The sequence below is a fragment of the Chiloscyllium plagiosum genome, chromosome 5 (genome assembly GCF_004010195.1).
Source record: "Chiloscyllium plagiosum isolate BGI_BamShark_2017 chromosome 5, ASM401019v2, whole genome shotgun sequence".
Lineage (NCBI taxonomy): Eukaryota > Metazoa > Chordata > Chondrichthyes > Orectolobiformes > Hemiscylliidae > Chiloscyllium > Chiloscyllium plagiosum.
This window is the reverse complement of record NC_057714.1, coordinates 10580760-10601949: the sequence shown is the minus strand read 5'-3', so window position 1 is coordinate 10601949 and position 21190 is coordinate 10580760.

The window sequence follows — 21190 nt, the reverse complement described above, 5'->3', positions numbered from 1 at the left end:
TATTTTTCAATGTATAATTTCAGTTACATCACACTGTAAACCTTTGCTATAAATTCTGTGTCTTACAATTGTGTCCTCCACAATCACCTGATGAAGGAGCGATGCTCCGAAAGCTAGTGCTTCCAATTAAACCTGTTGGACTATAACCTGGTGTTGTGTGATTTTTAACTTTGTACATCCCAGTCCAACACCGGCATCTCCGAATCATGACTACCATATGTGCATAAAGTGATAGCGTTGCCATGGGATCTCATAAACGTTTTTTTTGGACTCCATGAGAAATGTGTCTTCCATGGAATTACACCTCACCTCCAAAGTCTCACATTTATCTGATGTGTAGTCAATACAGATATTTTATTTGAATTCACAGCTATATATAAGAATTTCCTTACACATGTTGATGACCTCCATCCTGAGTTCTATTTGAAATGGAACAGTCAAATGTGCTTTTTCCTTGAATCCCTATTTTAGAAATTAACCAGATGACTCTCCACCACTAACTTATTTTCAATGTTCAAGAAATACATTGGGATTCCTGCACTTCCAGGCAATGTAAGATTGGACTTAACAATGTTGTAAACAAGGTAAAAAAAAAGGACTGCAGATACTGGAAACCAGAGTCTAGATTACAGTAGTGCTGGAAAAGCACAGCAGGTTAGGCAGCATCCGAGGAGCAGGGAAATCAATATTTCAGACAAAAGCCCTTCACCAGGAATGAAGTGCTTTTGTCTGAAACATAGATTTTCCTGCTCCTCGGATGCTGCCTGACCTGCTGTGCTTTTCCAGCACCACTCTAATCTAGACCCAATGTTGTAAACAAGGCCTAAGCCATTGTTGATTGTGTAAGTTTGATGCTGAAATAGGACACATCAAAACCATTCTATGGGATAATGGCTTCCCTGATCAGATCATTTCTTGTTGTATATCTGAGGCCATCGTGTTTGGTCCTGAAAAGTGCCTAGACTACTACAAATGATCCTGTAAAGATAAAGTATTTCAAAGGTTTGAGCAACATGAGAAGCAACAATGTGATAGCGATACAATTGATGCTCACCCCTTATAGCATGCTGTCATCAAACCAATAAGACATTCTGGCTATTACATAAATGAGTCACGTGGTAAATGGAGTTTGTTATGCAGCAAACAAGACACTGAATGTGTCCAGCTGATCTATGCTTGCAAAATTCAAAATACTGTGTTCAACATTAGACGTGATTCCATGATTACTAACATGGCTAAATAATCCCAAATGTGTTAAGAATTTACACTGACAACTAATTTACAATTGTCAATTAAAGTTCACAGCACGGGTGTACTGTCTATACTGAAAGCTACATAGATGAATATATAGTGCTCTGTTATTCAGAGACAGAAACAACAAGTAACACGCACTGCGCCTGATTCAACACAACAAAATTGGTGACAGCTATTACAAAATAAAATGAAACTGCAGATGTTTCAAATCTGAATGAAACACACTAAGTGTTGGACAATTTCGGGGGGTGTGGCAGCATCTGTGGAGAGACAAAGAGAGTTAACATTTGAGTTCAATGATAAAGGTGGCAGGTATTCAGGGCAATGCCTTGACAAGAGTCAGGGAGAAAGTGAGGACTGCAGATGCTGGAGAGTCAGAGTCAAAAAGTGTGCCCAAATGTCAACTCGCCTGCTCCTTGGATGCTGCCTGACCTGCTATGCTTTTCTAGTGCCACACTTTTCAACTCTTGACCAGAGTCAACCTGCTTGGTTTAAAATTTAGAAAAGCAGGAGGCTGAAGGAACTCAGCAGACCAGGCAGCTGGTGAAGAAATTGATGTTTCGGGTATAACCCTTCTTCAGGAAAGAAGATATATACCCAAATTGTCGACTTCTCCACCTCCTGATGCTGCTTGGCCTGCTAGGTTCCTCCAGCCTCCTACTTGTCTACTTTGGATTCCAGCATCTACAGTTTTTTTCTGTCTCTAACTAGTTCAAAATTTAAGCAATGCTTGGCAGTTAACTGTCATATACCAACCAACAGCACACTTCTCTCATATAGTATAAATGTTGATTTCCTTTATTATTGACGTTCTCTGTATATTGTCAAGATGAGTGCAAGATGAAAAGCTTTGACAAAATTGAGTTTTTTTGTCGCGGTATTCAAGTGCTTTCTGAAACTATTAGAAATACACTTTAAACATAAATAAACACTTGACAGATACTGAGCGCTTAGACACTTCCCTTGTGCTTAAGTTACTTTATCTAATGAAATTAATTTATATAAAATATAAGGCTTATTTGGACTTATGCCTCTTAAATATACAAATTATAAAACTTGCCAAATATTAAAAATAAACATTTCTATGTTTAACCCACTGCCCTGACTTAGCCTTTTAAAGATTCCCAAATCAATCATCTACCTGTGGCCCTGTGCATCACTCCTCCTACTTACTAGAATGGACTCTGCCACTACTCAGCCCTCCTTCTGGTGTCCAGGACATTATCTCCTACTCTATTTATTGCTGTTGCTCACACTCTAAAGTTGGGATGGGATGAAACCAATAATCTCCAGTCAGTGAATATAAACAGCCTTTGAGTTTTCCCAACCAGAAGTTGGTACAGTTCTGATTGAACATGAAGCGCTCAGACAGAGCACAGATCTGGAGGAATCCAAGCAACTACAGGCACACTGGAAATTCTTGACAGAGTTCAAACTGCTGCTAAGTGTATTCTGAGGATTTAACCCTCTATGGAGGGTTACCTACTCTGATTGGAGGCATTCCTGGAGACTACATTACATGATGTACATGATATTAGCCATGGCTAATCAGATGTGATCAAAGGATTTTATTGCATTGATCTTATAATGGTTTACAGGGCTGCAGTTCAGTATCAATGTTCTTAGTGTTTGCAGCTGTTATGGAGGAGGTCGCACAAGCCAGTGAACAAACAAGTGAAGACAGGAACTGTAAGGTGAAAACCATTTGCAGAGTAGAAACCAGAGCTGGGAGTGTGTTTGATTCCACAACTGGCTAATAATAACATTGAAGGTGTACTGATAACTTGTAGTAATAGTGCTTGCTCAATTATACATGACATATCCTGCATATTAATCAGCCAAATTCAACTTCTTTCATGATCGGACTCTGAAACATTTTCTATCAGCATTTACACAAAGCAGTTGCACCCTCATATACACGTAGACTCCAGAGAGAGTAGGGTGTGGAAGAAAGTGGAAAGGAGGCCTGCTGAAACCTTGTTCCTTTGCTGAACGTGCGTATTAAAGGTGTGACCCCAACATTGACAAATATACACATCTGGATCAGGCTAGGCCACTATCATTCGTAGCACCACCATTTAATTTGCCTTTGGACACTACCAGCAATATTCAGCTATAATCGCATAAGGATACCAAGTACTTCACTCTTCACTGGCAATGTTGGCCCTTGTTTCGTCAGGGCAGAGTTTTCGCTTTTGAAGTTAACGAGTTAGCGGTGGATGTGTTGGATGCTGTCACATTTGTCAATGCTTGTACTGAGTTATTGCACATGATTTCAGGTTCTTGGCTCATTATCAGCACAGGCCAGATGTTGCACAAGTTACTTGACAAAACATGTGATGAGCATACTGAAAAATTGTTGAGACCTTCTGCTTTTGAAGGGTCTAACACCATATCTAAAGATCAGCTGGACACCACTTCTCATGTTGTGAACCAGGAGCTTCCTCTCGTCTGTGGTTGCCCTTACAACAGAAGATCCCTTATAGCAACAAGGCCTGTGTTAGCTCCCAACTTCACAGAACATGGCCTGCAGGTATTGCTAGATGGTCTCACAGAAAGACAGGACACCCTCTTCACTGTGAATACAACAAAGAGAGCATCAAATCATATCTATCCAGACTGGGTACAGAAGGCAGCGCAGATCAATGCTGATGACCACAGAAGATTGACGCCAAAGAATGTCATTTTTATATTCAATTATAGTCTATGGGCATCGTTGGCTGGTCCAGTATTTATTGTCCATCTCTAGTTGTCCTTGAGAAGCTCATGGCGAGTCGCCTTCCTAAACTGTTGTAGTCTTGGAATAATAGAATCATAGAGTGCCTACAGTGCAGAAAGAGGCCATTTGGCCCATCAAGTCTGCACCAACCCTCCAAATTGCTGTCTCTGTTTTATAGACAGATATAACAGCCAACTGAGCACCGAGATCCCACCAACACCAATTGAGAGGACTCAATGGCATTTGGCAATGTTGCTTGAGAGAAGGTGGTGTTCGTCAGGATAAATCCCGTGTGTTTCTTCGAAGACAGACTGCATCAGATCTGTAAATTGACCAGGATCCATACATCAGAATGACAGCACTATTCCCAAGCAGAGCGTGACTGAATGTGCCTCATTCTCAAATGCTGGAGTGAAGATGACTCTTAAGAGTCATCTAGACTCAAAGCAATAGCTTGCTCTCTCTCCACGGATGCTGTCAAACCTACTGTAATCTCCAGCATTTGTTGTTTTGAATCTGCAGCTGCCTGTCAACATCAATAATGATCAGTGGTAGCTACTGGTACAGTTGGCAAGTTGTTTTCCTGCAAGATCACAGTAGTGATTCATGATTTCCTAATAGTTGAACTACAGTGTTTCAGGATCTAGGTAAGGCAGGGCAGGGTGCAAGGCAACATGCTTCAATAAACCCTATTTCTGGTTGATTCTGTAATCCAGGTACATGTGAGGGGGCGATGGATCGATCCACACCTTCAATTCCATTTGGTTGCATGTGGGTAGAAAGGACTCATGTACCTTGCAGATAATTATGCAACCCTATCTTAAGGAGATTTTAGCTAGAACTGTCAGTCAAAGTGGAACATCCCAAGCCACCTCCTTGTGGGGAGGAGATTTAGGTGAAAGTAAAATACAACAGATGGTGGCCATTAGCATTAGAATAAAATGAAGAAAGCAGATGTCAGAGATCTGAAACAAAAACAGAAACTGCTCAGCAGTCTGGCACCATCTGTGGTTCTGGCGGAGAGTTGTACTAGACTCAGTGTTAACTGGGGTTTCTCTCTCCGCAGGGGCTGACAGAGCTATTGATATTTGACAACATTTTCTGATTCGATAGAAATGTTCAGAACCAGGCAAAGCCTGAACAGTGTAGAAAAAAAGAGGAACTATTCTTATTGGTGCTAGGGTCAGGAACCATGGGATGAAGACTTAAAGTGATTGACCAAAGGAAACCAATGCCTGAGGGAATCCTTTTCTCAGCAGGAAAGGATCAGCTACTGAATGTACTGCTGGAAAGATTGGCAAGATCCATTTCAGATGGATCTGGGTGAACAGCTGAAGATCAAAGTTTTGCAAGGCTCCAGGGGAAGGCCAGTTCAGTGGGACTAACCAGATCGCTTTTACAAAGAACCAACATTAGGCTTAGGGGATGAAAGGCCTCCTTCTGTACAGTAACTATTCTATGATGCACTGTAAGCATCAAAGACAGATTTCATTCCAGCTTGGACACAGGCATTTGACCAGGTCTGAAGAAAATTGGCTCAAATATAAAATATGCTCAAAGTTCTGAGCAGGAGAAATGTTAACAGAGTAAACTTTTTAGCTAAATGACCTTACATCAGAAGCTGAAACATGAACTTGCTTTTTCTCTCAATGGATGCTTCCTGACCTAATGGATTGTGTCCAGTGTTTCTTTCAGATTTCCAGCACATCCTCAATATCCTGCTTTCAGGTAAAATATCCTAATTTCTTGTTGGGGAACTCTCTACCGCAGCCTCCCAGTAATTCCAGTGACCAGATTTAAATACGAGGCTGTTAAGAGTTCTTCAGAAGATTTGTAGCTCAGATTGTGGATGAAGTGGATTCACTCGCTGAGCTAGTTTGGTTTTTTTTGCAAAACCACCACACCAGCTCAGTGAGTGAATCCACAAAGGCAAGGCTTACGGTCATTCAATTTTATACTGCTTACCCCATTATGTATGTTGCCACCACTCTGTCGTGCTGCACTTGCACTATCTTTTGCTCACTAATAGCAGAAGCACTTATTATTGGCAAGACCTTTGCCTCCAGTGCCGTAGTTAAAGGGACTGCAACGACCAGGTCAAACGTTGTCAGCCACAAATTGCCCTTTGCAATCTATGTAGCTGGAGGGAAGTGAAAAAGAAAAGCTTCTGAAGGCACTTTGGTAGCATGGGTCTCATTTCATTGTAAATTGAAGCTCATATTCGTAAATGTATTGCTACTTTACATCATTGTCTAACTGTCACTGGTTAGTAAGTTTGCAGATGACACCAAAAAAACCACTTGTTGAAGGAGCGGTGCTCCGAAAGCTAGTCCTTCCAATTAAACCTGTTGGGCTATAACCTGGTGTGTGATTTTTAATTTTGGACACCAAAATAAGTGACATAGTAGACAGTGAGGAAGGTTTTCTAAGATTACAAAGGGATCTTGATCAAATGGGTTAATGGGCTGTAAAATGGCAGATGGAGTTCAATCTGGATAAATGCGAGGTATTGCATTTTGGTACAACAAACAAGGGTAGGGCTTATACAATTAATGGTAGGACCTTGGGTAGCATTGTAGAACAGAGGGACCTAGGGGTGACGGTACATAATTCTTGAAGTTTGTGTCACATATAGACTGGGTGGTTAAAAAGGCATTTGGCACACTTGCCTTCATTGCTTTGAGTATAGGAGTTGGGAAGTCATGTTGAGGTTGTGCTGGACATTGGTGAGGCCTCTTCTGGAGTACTGTGTCCACATCAGGTTGGCCAGTTATAAGAAGGATATTATCATTCTCGAGAGGGTTCAGAATAGATTTACTAGGATGTTGCCAGGAATGGAAGGATTGAACTGGAAAGAAAGGCTGGATAGGGTGGATTTATTTCACTGGAGCGTAGGAGGTTGAGAGGTGATCTTATAGAAGTATATAAAATAATGAGGGGTATAATTAGAGTTAAAGGTGGTTGTCTTTTCTCTAGAAATGGGGGATTTCATGACTAGGGGCCACATTTTTAAGGTGAGAGAAGAGAGTTTTAAAAAAGACATGAGGGATAATTTTTTTTTTACACAGAGGATGGTTCACGTGTGGAATGAGCTTCCAGAGGAAGTTGTGGATGTGAGTACAATTTCAAAGTTTAAGAAGACATTTGAATGGATACATGAATATAAAAAGTTTGGAGGGATATGGGCCAGGAGCAGGTAGGCGGGACTAGTTTAGTTTAGCATGGACGGGTTCGACCGAAGGGTCTATTTCTGTGCTGTATGACTCTAGTGATTGGAATGAAGTCAGCTTGGTTGACCTCATAGAATATGAGCTCCCTGATTGGGGTTGTTAACTTAGTCCAACCAGGGAGTCCTGGTTGGCAGATATGAACAGGAATGTCAGGGGTTCTGCTTACTGTAGGAACTAGCTCTGTGCTAGCCAGGTCAGTTTCATGTACTATGCTCATGTAAATAAAGGGGGCCTTGGTGGTTGAACACCTGCCTACAAGGAGCTATTTCAGTGGCAACAAGAGAAAAACACACCCCTGAAGAGGTTCACTTGCAGCGGTTGTCTTTGAGTTGGGGTAAGCATTTCAGGCATCATGCCATTATTTGGGAAGCCTGACCCGTTCAATCCTGCCATTGAAGACTGGACCCACTATGTGGAAAGAATGGATTGTTTTTTCTGGGCAAATGCCTTTGGGACAGATGAAAAGCAATGAGTAATCCTCCTGAAAGCTTGTGGACTAGCAGCTTTTTCAGTTATTAGGATCCTAACATTTCCTAAGGCACCAGATACTGAAAACTTTCAAAAGTTGATGGACCTAGCTAAGGAATACAACCCCCGTTTGCTCTAATTCTAAGACGCTTTTGGTTTTGCTCGGCAATTTGAGGACCAAGGGAATCTGAATTGGGATTTTTGATGAGATTACGACAACGAGCAGAGGCACGTGACTTTGGCTTAACTCTGAGAGACTATTTGGTATGTGGGATTAATGATGTGACCATGCAAAAGTGTCTACTAGCTAAAGCCCAACTGGACTTCAAACAGGCACTACAACTGGCTTTGTCATTAGAAAATGTAGCAAGTGGAGCTTATGAGTTACAAGGCATGCCGATGGAAGTTGACACCCTCCTCAGGCTGACTGAGCTTGAGGGACACCACTTGACTGAAGGCAATTGTGCAGTCTCTCTCAGGACATATCCTGAATAGAGGCACTCTCGGTCAGCCCACAGCAAAATCCCAAAACAAAGCCAAGCCTTGTCCAAATGGTTAAAATTTTCCCGAGGATCCAAGCCGATAGGCCATTGTAATTGTTGCTGGTATGCAGATTTAAGACATCAGAAGAGTCCCGCCAGACCGGAATTAACATCAAAATCAGAAGCAATCATAATAAACATCTGGTTAAATGGTCACCCCGTTCTAATGGAGATTGATACCAACACAACCATTTCAGTGATTGTGGAACCAATCTTTACCAAAATTTGCTCTGGACTCCAACCTTTAGGGTTGCATAGGACCTCCACTGAGAAGCTATATTAGGGAGCTGGCACAGATTAAAGGTACAACTTTGGTTCTGGTCTCGAATGAGAAGCAGCTGGCTGAGTTACCACTGATTGTACTAAAAGGCTTACGCTGAAGCTTGATGGGGCAGAATTGGTTCAGAAAGATTCGACTTGATTGGCTCAACATTTTTCAATCAGAAAATGGTTGCCCAAGTAAAGTCCTAATTAAATACCTGGAAGTTTATCAGGAGGGTCTCGGGATGATCAAAGCGGCCAAATCATCTTGCATGTTGATCAGAAAGCAATCCCACAGTTCAACAAGGATTGCCCAGTGCCATTTGCCTTATGTATGTAAGTACAGGAAGAAATCTGAAGGCTGGAAAGTGAAGGAATCATCAAACTAGTTCAGTGTGCAGAATGGGCAGCAAAGATTGTAGCGATTCTGATGTCCGACAGGTTGGTTCACCTTTCTCTGGATTTTATCCAGCTTTTTGCAGCTGGATCAATACCCAATCTCTCGCATAGAGGATTTGTACACAAAACTGGTGGGGGTCTGTTCTTCACGAAGCTGGAGATGAACCATGCATACTTGCAATTGCAATTTGATGAGATTCCCAGAGATGTGCTACAATTAATAACCATTGAGTTTGTACGAATATATGATAACATTTTGAGGTATCATCAGCCTGTGCCATTTTCCAGTGGTTGATGGAGAACATTTTACAAGGTCTACCCCCAGGGTCATCATTTATCTGGATGATGTGATAATAACCAGGAAGATCAATAAGAAGCATTTAGAGAACTTAGACATAGTACTTAAACATCTCTCCAAGGTCAGAACAATGTGTGTTCCATGTACCCCAAGTGAACAACTTGCGCCACAGAGACCGGGTTACACCTGTTAGAAGATAAAGTGAGGGCGATCAAAGGTGCCCTGGCTCCCATGCCTATACCGGAGCTTAGGTCTTTCTTTGGGTTGGTGAATTATTATAGAAAATCCATACATAACCTGGCCTCTGTCCTGGCACCCTTACATTTTCTATTGAGAAAGGGTCATCCTTGAAAATGGTCTTGTCGCCAAGATGTAGCCTTTATGGAAGTGAAGAAGCAGCAAGTGTCATCTTTGTTGGCACACTATAATCACGAGTGAGAGGTGGTGCTGACATGTGATGCCTCTTTGTATGGTATCAGGGCAGCGTTGGCTCACCTGTGGTCCAGCAGAGTGGGACATCTGATAGCATAGCTTCCCAGAGTTTGGCTCACGCTAAATGGAGATATGCCCAGATAGAGAAGGAAGGTTTGGTGGTCATCGTTGGTGTGAGAAAGTTCCACCAATACCTTTATGGACATACATTTGTAATAGTAATTGTTGACAATCTCCTGCTACTTAAAAAATTTCAGTGGTGGACCCTTATTCTGAGTGTGTGCAATTACAAGTTGGAACACCATCCTGGTTACCTCCAGCAGCTCCTCAACATTTGTGGGATTGGCCGGGCAAACACCACACTTGGTTACATGTCGACTTTGCCTGTCCTTTCATGGCCTCTATGTTCTTTGTCATTGTGAGCATCTTTTGCAATACATGGACTCTTGGAAGTGTTGGTCACAGACAACAGGCCATCATTTACCAGCAGGGAATTTGAGTATTTCCTAAAGTTGAATGGCATTCAGTACATAAGGACACATCCAATGGTCTGGTGGTAAAAGCAGTCCAAACTTTGAAGATGGCTTAAAGAAACAGCCGACAGCTTCACTCAATACCAAATGAACCCAGTTCTCATTTTATTATAGGACAACCCCTCATGCAACTACAGGGATAGCATAGTTGTTAATGGTGGGGGGGGGGGGGGGGGGTGCAAATTCCATACCATGTTAAATCTGATCTTCCCAGACCTCTGATGGTGAAATGGCTTCAGGAATGCCAATGCCGGACAGAAGACTCTTCTAAGGGAGAGAAACAGTTTATTTTAGGAGATGAAGTTTGGTGTTAAAACCATGGGAATGGCCCTGCATGAGTTAAAAGCCATCGTTAACACAAGGTCAGGTCCCATGATGTACAAAGCTCTGGTAGGAGAGGTGGACCTGAACAAACATGTGGATCACCAGCAACCAGCAAATCATATCTGGACCCCTCAGAATGTCCAGCAATGCTGTCAGAACCCTTGGGTTCTTCCTCTCCCCTTAGCTTTGAAGAAACCTTTGAGGATGAGATGGACATGGCTGCTGTTGCAGTCTTGACGCCATTACCGCCTGAAGAAGATGAATTTTGGACAAGATGCTCTAAGTAAAAGAGGCTGGCTACAGTCCAGTACATGCCTCGGTATCTGAGGCATAGATGACAAACCAGACCTGATGCGATAACAGCTTAAAAATGTGTTGCTGGAAAAGCGCAGCAGGTCAGGCAGCATCAAAGGAGAAGGAGAATCGATGTTTCGGGCATAAGCCCTTCTTCAGGCTTATGCTCGAAACGTCGATTCTCCTTCTCCTTTTGATGCTGCGTGACCTGCTGCACTTTTCCAGCAACACATTTTTAAGCTCTGATCCCCAGCATCTGCAGTCCTCACTTTCTCCTCCCTGATGCGATAACAGCTCAGGAGAAGCTGTAGCAAAAGGAACAGGCCTACATTGCAGGACCTAGAGGGGGAGGGATGTGGTGATTGGAATAAGGTCAGCCAATTTTGTGTCCGGTGTCTTGGGAGATGTTGAGACCGAGGACATACAGTAATTATTGAGTTGGTGAATGAACACATATACCCTCATTGTAAGATCTCTGTGAAGCAGCGTGTCTTTCTGAGTCTCCTAAATCCCAAAGAATTGGTGCACATCTATTCAAATCTCCAGATGCACTACTGCGATGACAGCATGAGGAAGAGCAAGAAATGGGGTGTCTCTGCATCATGCTAAAGATGAGGATGATGATGAAAATATGAGTGGGGAATTCAAGGTCAAGTTTCATACAAGATCATACAAGATACTCCTCTTTTGTCAAGATCTCACATTCTGCATTTCTAGCTTGGCACTATCACCACAGTGGCTCTGGCACTGTTTCAATTAAGCGTAGGTCAATTAGATAATGGGCTGGAATTGGATGGAGCAAGTATGCACAGATAATTAGTAATGTAAAGTATTACAGAGCAGGAATTCTGAAGGATAGAATTAATTGGCACTTGGAGAGACAGGAATCAATCAGGAACAGTCAATGTGGTTTGTTAAGAGGAGATCATGTCTGATCAACTTGATGAACTTTGCGAAGAGGTGACCAGACCTGTAGACGAGGGCAATGCTTTTTGTGTAGTCTAGTTGGGATCCTATCAAGAGCCTTGCTGAAATCCAAGTGGAAGACTGATAGCAAAATTAAGAGCTCATGGGATCCAAGAGAATTTGGCAAATTGGATCCACGATGGTTGAGTTGCAGGAAGCAGAGGGTAATGTTTGAGGGGTGTTTTTGTAACCGGAAAACTGTGTCCAATGAGTTTCCACAGGGATCAGTGTTGGGGCCTTTGCTGTTTGTGGTACATATAAATAATTTAGACTGGAATGTAGGAGGGTTGATCAGTAAGTTTGCGGATGATATGAAATTTTATGGCATCATCAACAATGAGGGGGATATCCAAGGAGCAGGAGAATCGACGTTTCGGGCATGAGCCCTTCTTCAGGAATCCTGAAGAAGGGCTTATGCCCGAAACATCGATCCTCCTGCTCCTTGGATGCTGCCTGACCTGCTGCACTTTTCCAGCAACACATTTTCAGCTCTGATCTCCAGCATCTGCAGTCCTCACTTTCTCCTAGTGAGGGGGATAGCCTTATATTCCAGGAGAATTGATGAATAGCAAATGGAATTCAATCTGGATAAATTATTCTGGATGGATGATTTCTATGATTCTTTGAAATGTGAAGTGCTGCATTTGAGCAGGACAAATAAGACAAGTGAATACATGATGAGTGATGTGACCCTGGGAAGCAATGAAGATCAGAAGGACCTTGGTGTACAAGTCAACCAGTTCCTTTAAGTATCAGGACTGCTGCATAAAGTGGCTAAGAAGGCAAATAGTACTCTTGTCTTTACTAGTTAAGGCATAGAGATTAAGAGCAGGGTGGTTTTACTGGAACTGTGGAAACAACTGGCTGGGCCATAACTACAGAATTGCGTGTAGCTCTGGAATCCACATTATAGGAGGAATGTGACTAAACAGGAGAGAGTGCAGAGGAGATTTACCAGAATGTCAACTGAGTTGGAGAGTTTTAGTTATGAAGAGATTGTGTTCCTTGGAGCAGGAGATTCAGAGAGGACATGATGGAGATGTGTGAAATTATAAGAAACATAATGATGTTGCCATGGTTGTAGGATTTGAGTTAAAGGAAGAGGCTGAATAGGCTGGGGCTGTTTTCCCTGATGGGTTGGAGGCTGAGGGGTGACCTTATTGAGGTTTCTAACATCATGAAGGGCATGGATAAGGTAAATCAGACAGCCAATCCTCAATCTAGGCCATTAGCTCACCTCAAGCACCATGGGCCCTCACTTTATTCAGCAGCCTCCCGTAAGGCACCTTATCAAATGCCTTTTTGAAGTCTAGGTAGATAACATCCACTGGGTTTCCCTGGTCTAACCTACTTGTTACCTCTTCTAATTCTAACAGGTTTGTCAGGCACGATCTCCCTTTACTAAATCCATGCTGACTTGTTCTAATCCGACCTTGCACTTCCAAAACTTTAGAAACCTCATCCTTAATGATGGATTCTAGAATTTTACCGATAACCGAGGTTAGGCTAATTGGCCTATCATTTTCCATCTTTTGTCTTGATTCTTCCTTGAACAAGGGGGTTACAACAACGATCTTCCAATCATCCGGGACTTTCCCTGACTCCAGTGATTTTTGAAAGATCACAGTAAGCGCCTCCACTATTTCCTCAGCCACCTCCCTTAGAACTCTCGGATGTAGCTCATTTGGGCCAGGAGATTTATCAATTTTTAGAGCTTTTAGCTTTTAAAGTCCTTTATCTTTTGTAATGGCTACCATACTTAACTCTGCCCCCTGACTCTCCTTAATTGTTGGAATGTTACTCATGTCTTCCACTGTCAGCACTGACACAGTATTTATTAAGTTCTCCAGCTATTTCCTCATCTCCCATCACTAGCCTTCCTGCATCAATTTGAAGCGGCCCAATCTCTACTTTTGCTTCTCGTTTGTTTCATATGTATTGAGAGAAACTTTTACTATCATTTCTAATATTACTGGCTAGCTTGCCTTCATATTTGATCCTCTCCTTCCTTATTTCTCTCTTTGTTATCCTCTGTTTGTTTTTGTAGTCTTCCCAATCTTCTGATTTCCCAGTGCTCTTGGCCACTTTATAGGCTCTCTCTTTTTCTATGATACATTTCCTGACTTCCTTTGTCAGCCATGGCTGTCTAACCCCTCCCTGGGTAATCTTTCTTTTCTTTGGGATGAATCTTTGTACTGTATCCTCAATTACACCCAGAAATTCCTGCCATTGTTGCTCTACTTTCTTCCCCACTAGGCTCTGCTTCCAGTCGATTTTCAACTATTCCTCTCTCATGCCCCTGTAATTACCTTTATTTAACTGTAACACCATTACATCCGATTTTGCCTTCTCTCTTTCAAACTGCAGATTGAACTCTACCATATTATGATTGCTGCCTCCTAAAAGTGTTCCCTGACTTTAAGATCTTTTGTAATGTCTGACTCATTACATAGCACTAAGTCCAGAGTAGCCTGCTCCCTTGTGGGCTCCATCACAAGCTGTTCCAAAAAGCCATCCTGTAAGCATTCCATGAATTCCCTTTCTTTGAATCCACCGGCAACATTATTCACTCAGTCCATCTGCATATTGAAGTCCCACATGATCACTGTGATCTTACCTTTCTGACATGCCCTATCCATTTCCTGGTACACCTTGTACCCTTGGTCCTGACCACTGCTGGAAGGTCTGTACATAACTCCCATTATGTTTTTTTTAACCTTTATGGTTCCTCAACTCCACCTACACAGACTCCACATCATCTGATCCTATGTCATTCAGTGCCATAGACTTAATTTCATTCTTAACTAACAAGGCCACCCCGCCCCCTCTGCCCGCCTCCCTGTCTTTTTGATAGTTGTAAATCCTTGGATGTTTAACTGCCAGTCCTGAACCCCCACTTCTGTTGATGGGGCTGCTCAGTTAGAGTGTGCTGGAGGATCTTCACAGGGAACATCCTCAAAATGTATTGGGGTATTTGCGTGGCTTCTCAACTCTCAATTTGTCCCAACTGCAGGATCAGGACCCACAAACAAACATTCAGCAAGAGGTAAACACTAGAATGCTAGCAAAACTCCACAGCTTGTTCAGCATCTGTGCAGACAGAAACAGGAGTTAATGTTTCTAGTCTGATATGACTCTTCTTCAGAACTGAAGAACTGTGTTCTGCCTTTTCCTCCAGCATTTTCTGTATTTGTTTCAGATTTCCAGCCCCTGCAGTATTTTGTTTTTTGTCAGCCTGAAGTGTCCAGAAAATATAGGTAAATAATGAAAAGCAGAGAGATGACCACAAATAAGAATCTTTCCCAGGATGTGTGTGGCACTATTTGGGCCACAACTTTATTACTTCTTCAAAAAGCCCAACCAAGAAGATTGATGAGGACAGAGCGTTGGACGTGATCTATATAGACTTCAGTAAGGCGTTCGATAAGGTTCCCCATTGGAGACTCATTAGCAAGGTTAGATCTGATGGAATACAGGGAGAACTAGCCATTTGGACACAGAACTGGCTCAAAGGTAGAAGACAGAGGGTGTTGGTGGAGGGTTGTTTTTCAGACTGGAGGCCTGTGACCAGTGGAGTGTCACAAGGATTGGTGCTGGGTCCACTACCTTTCATCATTTATATAAATGATTTGGATGTGAGCATAAGAGATATAGTTAGTAAGTTTGCAGATGACTCCAAAATTGGCGGTGTAGTGGACAGCAAAGGTTATCTCTCAGATTACAACGGGATCAGATGGGTCAATGGGCTGAGAAGTGGCAGATGGAGTTTAATTTAGTTAAATAGGAGGTGCTGCATTTTGGGAAAGCAAATCTTAGCAGGACTTGTACACTTAATGGTAAGGTCCTAGGGAGTGTTGCTGAACAAATAGGCCTTGGAGTGCAGGTTCATAGGTCCTTGAAAGCAGAGTCACAGGTAGATAGGATAGTGAAGGTGGTGTTTGGTATGCTTTCCTTTATTGGTCAGAGCATTGAGTACAGGAGTTGGAAGGTCATGTTGCAGCTGTACAGGACATTGGTTAGACCACTATTGGAATATTGCGTATAATTCTGGTCTCCATCAGAAGGATGTTGTGAAATTTGAAGGGGTTCAAAAAAGATTTACAAGGATGCTGCCAGGTTTAGAGGATTTGAGCTATAGGGAGAGGCTGAACAGGCTGGGGCTGTTTCCCCTGGAGGGAGGCCAAGGGGTGACCTTATAGAGGTTTATAAAATCATGAGGAACATTGATAAGATAAATAGACAAAGTCTCTTCCCTGGGGTGGGGAGCCTAGAACTAAAGGGCACAGGTTTAGGATGAGAGGGGGAAGGTATAAAAGAGACATAAAGGGCAGCTTTTTCATGCAGAGGGTGATATGTGCTGCCAAAGGAAGTGGTGGAGGCTGGTACAATTGCAACATTTAAAAGGTATCTGGATGGGTATATGAATAGGAAGGTTTGAAGGGATATGGGCCAGGTGTTGGCAGGTGGGACTAGATTGGGTTGGGATATCTGGTTGACATAAGACCATAAGACATAGGAGCGGAAGTAAGGCCATTCGGCCCATCGGGTCCACTCCGCCATTCAATCATGGCTGATGGGCATTTCAACTCCACTTACCCGCATTCTCCCCGTAGCCCTTAATTCCTTGTGACATCAAGACATGGACAAGTTCGACCGAAGGGTCTATTTCAGTACATCTCTATGACTCTATTTACAGCTCATCTTTAATTGAACTTGAGAAGGTGTTAGTGAGCCATCTTCTGGAACTGCTGCAGTCCGTTAAGGAGATCATTGGAGTTCTGTAGAGAGATAGATATAGAATGTTCTGGATAGGTCAAGGGTTGGAGAGGTCGATGGTGGGTTGGTTGAAGTTGAGAAATACTAAAGGTGTCATTGTACTACTGAATGTATTCTACATGTCACCACTAGATAGTAGTGTAGAGCAACAAATTTTCATTCAGATGAAAGGAAGATGCAAGTCTTACAAAGTGCTGATAATGGAGACTTCAGTTAGCATCATGGGATAGTAATAGTTCCAAAGGCAAAGAGAGGGAGGAGAGTTTCTGAAGTGTGTTCAGCACCACCTTCCTAACCTGCAATCTTCTTCCTGACCTCTCTGCCCCCACCTCCACTCCGGCCTATCACCCTCACCTTTACCTCCTTCCACCTGTCGCATTTCCAACACCCCTCCCCCAAGTCCCTCCTCCCTACCTTTTACCTTAGCCTGCTTGGCAAACCTTCTTCATTCCTGAAGAAGGGCTCATGCCCAAAACGTCGATCCTCCTGCTCCTTGGATGCTGCCTGACCTGCTGCGCTTTTCCAGCAACACATTTTCAGCTCTGATCTCCAGCATCTGCAATCCTCACTTTCTCCTCAATGAACATGGTCAAGTTGGGAACTCATAGTAGATGTGATGCTGGTATCATAAGGTTACATTAACTATGGAAAAAGTCAAGGTGCTATCCAGAGCAAAACTATTTAATTGGAGGAGGCCAATTTCACTCTCAATAAGAGCTGAAATAAAAGATTAATGCGATTGTAATGGAAAAATGGTTAATTTTAAACAGAAAACAGTTGGGGTACAGGGATAGTACTTTCTCACCAGGGGAAAGATAGGCCAAAAAAGCCACAGTTCCTTGGAAGATAAATCTCATAGACAGTGAGGTGTAAGAGAAAGTGAGGGCTGTTTTCCCATTTATAGTAAAAGTGTAGTGAGTGAGTTTCATGGTGCCATGGTCCAGAGTGATTTTTCTGACTGGTCTTCCATTTTCTAACTCTGCAAAGGCCTCATAAGCACTTTCAAGGCAAGGGCAATTAGGGATGGGCAAGAAGTGCTGGCACAATCAGCAATGCCGTTATCCTACCAGCTAATTAACAAGAAAATTACTCAATTAAAATGCTGGGTAGGTATACTCAAGGAGTCACATGGTGAGGGAGCTGCAGATGCTTGCCACTGCTGGCCCTCCCAGTTTGCAGGCCTCTAGCACCATATGTTAAACCTAGCTGCTTTCCACTCCCGGAAATCAGGAACAACGCTGGATGGTACTGGCAAGGTGGCTCAATGGCTTGTTCTGCTGCCTCACAACGCTAAGGACCCAAGTTTGACTCCAGCTTGGATGAGCATCTGTGTGGAGGTTACGCAATCTCCCCTTGTCTGTGGGGGTGGGGGTTCCTCCAATTGCTGCAGTTTCCTCCCACAGTCTGAACATGTGCATGGATTAGCCATGGGAAATGAAGGGTTATAGGGATAGGGCAGGGGTTGGGTCTTGGTGGGATGCAGTTGGAGGGTTGGTATGGACTTGATGGGCCGAATGGCCTGCTTCCACACTCTATGACCCCTCAATTTGCAATGCTCAATACTGGAAACACCAGAGGAAAAGCAATCTAGCTCCTCACTTCCAGGACAGAGATCTGGAGATGCTGGTGGACAAGGTGGGGCAGTCTTTTTCTAACTGACCATCGAAAGGAGGTCATGTCAATAGGCCTAATGATTTAGGACAGATGTTGAAGCACAGGTCAATGCTGAATCCTGAGTCAAAGCAGATGCATAGTAATACCACAATAGGTTAATGATCTGTTTCGTCCTCAAGAGCTAATCTCACTCTAAGTCTAACACAGCAGTACATCTCACCAAGGCTCACAACAAGGACTATCACTACCACTACATGCATCATGGCCATTGAATGGCTCACACCCAGGGCATCCTCTTAAACTACTAATCTCTCCTGCCCCTCTGTGCTTCCTACTCTCATACTGGGGACACCCCATCACTTTGCATGTTCATGCATCACCACTAACTGTTCTTCCATCCACCTCCATCAGCTTCAATCCTTCCCTTTATCACACTGCAGGAAAAACTGGGCCACCCACTGGATTGAATGACAGCAAGCAACACCATTACTTCCAGACTACTTGCATAAGTTCCATGTCTGTGACCGCGGCCAACCTCCTAGACTGGAATAAGACAAACTCCTCAACTAACATGGCAGATCGCCCTTGACTGATTGGAGTCCACTTTCACCCTAGTAAGGACTGTTCCCCCTTTGACTTTCACACAGGTTTATTTGCTTGAAATGCATAGAGTGCCTACTATATACGCTGCTGACACCTGCAATAGCTTTGATGTTAATGCAGCATAGTGCTGTACAATGACATATCTACCCTCCTTGCATGGTTGCTCACTGCTGCTCACCATCACAAGCTACTGAAACTCATTGTAAGTGATGTACACATGGATGCTTTGTTCAACCAGTATGGGAGGCTGGTTACATTAGGGGTTGTGTACAAAGTGAGATTTGGCTGGCAACAAATAGCTAACCATGTCTCGATTACAAAAGCCAATAGCCTGCCAATAATTATGTGATTGGCTCCTAGGCAGTTGAACAGCTAGTGGGTGTGAACAATGTGGACAGAAGTCTTTGGAGTATACAACTCTTCCTGCAGCTAAAAAAGAAAACCCTAAGTTTGAAGAAAGCCAGTTATTTTCTCCCACCAGTTATTTTAGGTTGGTGCTTATTTGTGCACTTTGCTATGTGCCTCCTGCAGGTAAATAAAACATGCCTGGAGAAGAGAGATTTAAGACCATGTCCCGACAAGCAATATTGATAATTTCAGAGAACCTTGGACGGGAGCCATAGAACTAACTTCCCAGGAGTTTTCCCCTCCATCTAGAACCCCAGTGTATTTTTTTTGTCTGTGTATATATGGGGAGTTCTAAGGGGATTAGATTTTAAATAGTTATAGTACACAGTTCATAATTATTTCCCTGGAACTAGAATCTGTTCATTTGTAATAAATAATGATTCTTGTTAATTACACTGACCTGTCCTATATTTTCTGTTAACTTGGGTTTACAAAGACAGATAAATTGATGTCTGTGTACTTTAACTTGTGTGACAACTCTGGAAATAATGGGGCTTCATTTCCTGTCTGCTACTCCAGCGAGAAACTGCTCCCATCTAGATTCAGGCTATATGCATCTGCAGTTCCACACAAACATGGCTTCTTTATCAAACTAAGCTTCTGTAAGTGAGAACTAATTTGGTCATTGACATTACTCTGAGAGCAGTTTTCCTACCACTAATGACTGACAGGTCTATGTTCTCTAGTTCTTGAATGGGTATGTAACATTGCAATACTCCAGTTCTTCACCATTTCCAAGGAGTTTAAACAAATGTGGTCAGACTGTTCTGTACGCCTTTAGCCCAAACATTTTGCCCTGTAGATTGCTGGAAGCTTGAGCTATTAATGGCAGAGCAAAGACAACAGGAAATTGGAATCTGCTGAATGACAGTGTACATCGTTAACCAACATGATTTGGGGAATGGAGAAATAATGGGGGCGGGGAGAAACATTCTGGGTAAATTCAGTGTTAAATCATATGCAGAAAAAAAGAGGAAAAGAAGGGATTATGAGAAAGACATAAAAAAAAATTAAAAAATCTTAACTTACTTCCAAATGAAATGTAAGACCATAGTTTTAAGTGTTCACCTTGTGTTACAGAGACTGCTGGCAGCCATTAAAATGTCATTAGCAATTAAAAGGAGATACATTTGTAAATTTTACTTTTAGGTGTAAATTTAATGGCAAATAAAGGCCAATTGCAGCAACCTGGTTGAAAGACAACAGACAAGATGCTATTTAGCAAGCTCCCACAGCACTAACGGTCCGACTACTTAAGGCAATCTGTTATGTGTAGGCTGTACGAGCTTTACTGGTGGAAGCACACAATAAATTCTCCCCACGCTGTTCTTTTTGCCAAACTCTGGCCTGATGTTACTGAGCTTGTGGCATGTACTAATTCATAGAGAACCTGGCAGATGGGAGCTGTTCAGGCTGAGCATTGTGAAACCCAGATCTTGTGGGTACCCAATCAAAAGGTAAGATGTTTGAGCAGCATCATATTTGTATGTAAGCTCTGATCTTCAAGCACGAACAGCAATGATCATCTTGAAAAACAGAATCTACACCTCTCACATGAGGCGATCTCAGCCTTTTCTGTCAATGCTGGCCTCACCGAAGCATGTGGCAGCTTCACGCAAATCTGAAACCAATCTCCATCCAAGAAGCTAAAAACGCCAATCAGCATGAATGATTGTGACAGACAAGAGAGAACTGGTGCAGGATTGGGCACAAGGAGTTTGGATAAACCAAGGTTTAGAGGATGGAGGATCTGAAGTGAGGCGGTGAACATACGAATAATTGAGTCCACCATTGATGAGACGTGGACGATGTGCTCAGTTGGAGAAGCAGCAATAAAGTCAATCATTTTTATGCAGGTGAAAAACAGTAGCCTCTGTGCTGCAAGAAATAAAATGTTCACCTTGCGACTAAATTTTCTGAATCTACATCCATGATCAGGGAATTCATGCCAACCATAACTGTTCGTTGGAAAATTGAAGGTAATATGTTGGCTTCCTGTGTTGGCACAGCTATCAAATGTTAGTCTACCATGAACACAAAATTCAACTGCTTATACCAGTCCTGGAAGA